At 32.3% G+C, this 5,469-nt stretch overlaps 1 pseudogene; it reads left to right on the forward strand.

Moving 5' to 3' along the window:
• The first annotated feature begins 2,674 nt into the window (after positions 1-2,674).
• LOC100783836 (blue-light photoreceptor PHR2-like) lies at positions 2,675-5,206 on the forward strand (annotated as a pseudogene).
• The last annotated feature ends 263 nt before the right edge of the window (positions 5,207-5,469 follow it).

Raw genomic sequence — 5,469 nt, forward strand, 5'->3', positions numbered from 1 at the left:
AGGCTTTGCATTGCCTCAGTCAGCCTTCGAGGATAATTAAAGTTGAAGGCGCTACATTAGGTAAAGAGTCAATGAACTCATTGCTTACAAGGAGCTACTAGAGTTTGTAACTTAGACCCCAACTGGGAGAATTGTTAGAGTTTTGTGGTCTTAGTTCCTTTGTCCCACATCACTTGGTTTGTAAAACTTGTGTCTCATTAGTGTTATATATAAAGACACCTTGTAAGCTTTTAAAAGTGCAAGTAACAAGAAATTTTTCTTTGTGTCTTCTCTCTCTTCTCGTTATTCCTTTCTCTTCTTCTTATTGCTCTATACTAGCATCCTTCAAAAACTACACCACTAACATCTTCAAAAACTAGTGAACGATTTTCGTCAATACAGTGGCGGCAGCATTGGCCATGATGATAGCTTCACTAGCTACGCCAGCGGCACTAGCGTCTCTGGCAAAGGGTCATTAATGGAGTCAAGGTGTTCAATGATGATGCACTCAACGCTTTTCTCCCTTTTCAATTGATTCTTCTATTTTCACTTGCTTGTTAAGGATGCATTTTTCTTAATGTTCCAAGTTGTTTATAAGAGGTTGTGTTTTCAATTTGGATCTTTGTCCCCGTTTTTCTTCTTTTTTTGTTTAAGTGGGGCTGTTGGTTTATTTGATTCTGGTTTAATGTCAATTGTCAAAGGTTGTCCCATACCTGCTTCGGTTTTAATGATGTTATGTAAAATCTCCAAGGGAGTTATGAATGATATGTAGCGATTTTGAAATTCTTGGATGTGGAACTTTGGTGGTTTGAAAGGGATAGGGTGCCATTGCAGTAAGGGAGAAGGGAGAGGGTATCACTGTTATTGGAATAGATGAGGGAAAAGGGAGAGGAAGAAAGAAGAAAAAAAATAAGAATTTACTAAATTTTTAGTCGTGAACTTTTTGAAATTGAGTTTTCATCCTTAAACAAATATTTGACTGGTCAATGTCCATACTCTTTTACTCCATTACCTATTTTCGTCCTTTTTGTCTATGTTGCCATTATCTATTGGTGTGGATGTACAACAGTTAAGTACGTATGTGTCACGTGGAGTTTGAAGTTGACATGGCATATTAGTAGAGGACAGGTTGTATTTTTTTTAAAAAAATTGAATAATTTAAATTGAAATTTATTAGGTAAAAAATATTTGAATATTAATTAATTTGTTCACAATATTAAAAAATAATGTTTCCCCAAATCTTAGACCCACTTTCCCCAACTCTCACCTCTCTCGAACACCTCTTTAGGCTCTCTTGAACCCACTCTTGACGAACCCACCATTGACGACGACCCTTGACAAACCCAACCTTAACTGCACCAACCCTCAATGACCATCCTTGATGGAACCCCATCCTCGATGACACCCTACCCTCGACACAACTCATGTCTATCGAAACTCCTCTTTGAAACCCTATCGTCCTTAATATATTTAAACCCTAACAGAAAAGTTGTGATGTTGAACTCGTAGAAGACAGAAGGTTATTCAGTGAAGGCGACACAAGACTACCAATTTATATTGAAGGCAGAGATTTTTTAGTTGCTTTTGTAGCAACAGAGACGTATGGTGGGCCAAGGTAGGTTTTGTCTTTTTTCCATTTGTTTCATACTTTTGAGAAATGCTTTTGATTCTTTTGGTTTGTGGTCTTGTCTTTATTTTTGCTATTCGATGTGTATTGAATACTGCAGTGGTGGGTTGTTGATATTCAAGTCATGTGTTTCCAGTGAAATCATGTGGGGTCAGTGCTATTGTTTAACTTTTTTTAGGGTTTCAAATTGCTCTTTTTTCTGTTCTATGGTCATGTGTTTGCCATTAATATGTAAGCTTGGTTGAATATGCTCTATGCTTGCATGTGATATGAATAGAGTGACACTTTAATATTATATTATATTTGTTTTGGACAAATTATTTAACCTTTTTAATATTTTTTCCAACCTTGGCTTTTTTTTGTGGGGTTTCATCATAGGGATTTTTTCTACAGAGATCCTCATCTACACTACAAAGAAGAAAACTTAGATGCCATTCACAATCAGGATGTGGACACTTGGTCATTCTATGATCAGTGATGACATACAAGCAATAGAGCTAGCAAATTATACACTTAAAGAGTAAATTACACATGTTTCCATTGAAATTTAGAGTGTGTTTCGATGGGGGAATTTAAAATTCTAAAGAATTTTATATTTTAAGAATTTAAAATGCTTCAATTTAAATTTTTTCATTTTCAAAATTTTGTGTTTGGATAAAAAGTTAAATTTATTCATTTTCAAAATTTTGTGTTTGGGTAAAGAAATTAAATTTCTTTATTTTCAAAATTTCTTATTTTGATAAAATAATCAAATGCATTATTTTTTAAAATTTTATATTTGAATAAAATAGTTTTTTTAGTAAAAACAGGATTGAGTCTGTAATAGAAAAAAGAAGCAAAATTAGTTATAAAAACAGATTGAAACAATTTAAAAAATTAAGCCTGTTAAATTTTTTATTATAGTCTCAATTTTATATTTGAATAAAAATGGAGAAAAACAAATTGTTTCAATTTTTTATTACAGGATTGAGCCTGTAATAAAAAAAAGAAACAAAATTAGTTATAAAACAATGTTTAGTTTAGAAAATAAAATAATAATAATTTAACAAGGAGAAACTTAAAATATATAGGCTTCAACAATTTTAAAAATGAAAATTAATCTATATATAAGACTAAAAAATGAGATGAAAAATATAAAAATAAAAAAGCATGATAATGGTATAATCCATAGAAGCCACATAGCATATAAGGCATAAGCCAAGAAGAGCTTTGAGTTGAGTTAGCCAAAATGGATTTCGAAGCAGAAAAAGAGCATGAAGCAGCCACTCTCTATCTCTCTCTCTCCATTATTTTCCCCTTCGTCCAACCCAAGAACATCCCATCAACCACCCTTCAACCAAGCAAGCTCAAAGTCCCAACCCAAGCCTCATCCTTCACACACCTTTCTCTCTCCACCATCACTCCTCCTCCTTCCAAAACCTCCTTCAAATCCACCATCTCCGCCAATCCCCTCCACGCCCCTCTCTCCCTCGCTCCCTACTGCCCTCGCGACCCTTCCAACGCCGTCGTGCCGCCCTTGTCTGGTTTCATAACAACCTCGGCCTCCTCAACAATCAGTGCCTCACTGTTGCCAACAATGACTCCCTCTCCGTCCTCCCCATTTTCTGCTTCGACAAGATTGGCCCCTATCGCGCCGCCTTCCTTATCGACTCTATCTCCGACCTCCGCCGCAACCTCCAGGCGCGCGGCTTCGATCTCGTCGTGCGAGTTAGGAAGCTCGAGACGGTGTTGGCAAAGCTCGCCAAGGCGTTGTATCCTAAGTGTTGCAAGAGAAAGAAGAGGGAGAAACTGTTGGAAATGATAAAGGTGCGAGAGAACGTGTTCCTTTTCACAAAAGAATTTCAAATTCTTTCATTTTTTGAAAGAATTTGAAATCCTAATATTTAAGTTAATTAAAATACTTGAACAAAATACTTAAATTTTAATTTCTTTTCAATTTTTTTATCCAAACATCTTATTTCATTGAAAAAATAATTAAAATCTTTTAAAATATTGAATTACCCTATTAAATTTCTCCATCCAAAAAGATTGTTAAGGAAATTACACGTCTTTTATTCTTTTAAAAAACTTACACATGTTTCTTGGGCGATTTAAGGAAATTATACATGTCTCTCTTCTATTTTTAAAACTTATACAAATTTCCTAAATGTTGTCTAAGCATTTGATAGTAGCAAATCACGTGTGTTGACAATTTTGATTTAAAAAGGCTAAAATATGTTTTTTGTCTTCATAAATATGAAAATATTCAAAATCCGTAATTGCAAAAATTTTTGTCCTCGCGAAATTTGAATCTGTTACTTTCTGGTCCAGAGCTAAGTTTGAGAATATATGAACTTATGTGTATATTATTGTAGATAGTGTTGGGTTTTTAACTTTTCTACATCGGTTATATGCCCGGAGCTAGGTTCGGCTACATCCGAACTTATATATATGCCATTGCAGAAAATGTCAGGTTTTTCAATTGTTTTATATTGCTTGACATTTTCTACAACAACATACATACAAGTTCGAACATAAATCAAGCTTTCAGTTAAAAAGTAACAGATTTAAATTTTGTGACTACGAAAAATAGATAATTGTTTAATCAAAATTATTAACGCATATAACTTGTTACTATTAAATGTTTAGACAATATTTATGTATTTGTGTATATTTTAAAAATAAAAAAAAACATGTGTAATTTTCTTGAATATTAAGAAAAACATATAATTTATTGAAGACTAAAATACCTACTCTTCTTGCCCATCTCTCTTTTCTCTTCCCCAACTTCTCCCCTTTCCCTCTTTTGCTCTCACTCTCATTTAAACATAATCAGTGTATAAAAAAACTGATTGAATTTGGTTTAAAATCGTGAATATTTGATATTCTTTCCATCACAACCCCCCACCTTGAAGGTCACCCACCCACACAACGATGCCCCCGATATCGCGCATACCCCTTTCTAATATGTACCTCATTCAACTCATTGCAACAACTAATGTGAAAAATAATAATTCATTCATCATTTTTTATGTGTACATATTCAATATAAAATCTTATATATATATATATATATATATATATATATATATATATATATATATATATATATATATATATATATTGAAAGATGAGAGAGATAAGGAAAAACAAAAAAAAATTAAGCAATATGATATTAAAAAGAAAAAACATAAGGTATAAATAAAAAATAAAATGTCAATTTTTTTAATAAAATAAACAATCCTCAAATCTATATAAAAAAAAAAAAGATATGTTCATTGCCACAACAAAAGATATTTTGGTACTAACAATTCTCTTTTTATTGCTAATTTTCATTATTATTCTATAATCTTTAATAATATGAGGACAAAGCACTAAATGATTATGTTGTTTCTGTTTCCAAAAAAAAAAATGTTTCCATAAAAAAAGTACATTGCAGGGAGCACTAAACTTTTGTGATTCCAGAGGTAGAAAGGGAATGAGGTTAACATTTACTTTTGTTTTGACTTTTTTTAATTCTTTAATTTTAACCATTAGATATATCCAATGGTCTAGGATGCTATTGGAGAGAAGATGGAGAAAACCTTTACAGGAGAGTATCCAAATCCCAATATTTTATAGAGTAATGGGTAATACTACCCAATCAAAAGAAATTATTAAGAATTTGAATTTCTGCCAAAATTTTAAGTAGTTAAATTAAGAACCACTCACTTGTCAAGATTTAATTAAACAAATTAATATTACTTAATTCTTCTAAAAAGTTCTTACCCTCTAATATTTGTCTATTTTACAAGTACAAGTGACATTCCCATGGACACAATACGAAGGCATGCAAGAAAAAAGTATGCTACCAAAAACTTTCAATCGTAGATCTCTATGCCAAA

Source organism: Glycine max, chromosome 19 (genome assembly GCF_000004515.6).
Source record: "Glycine max cultivar Williams 82 chromosome 19, Glycine_max_v4.0, whole genome shotgun sequence".
Taxonomy (NCBI): domain Eukaryota; kingdom Viridiplantae; phylum Streptophyta; class Magnoliopsida; order Fabales; family Fabaceae; genus Glycine; species Glycine max.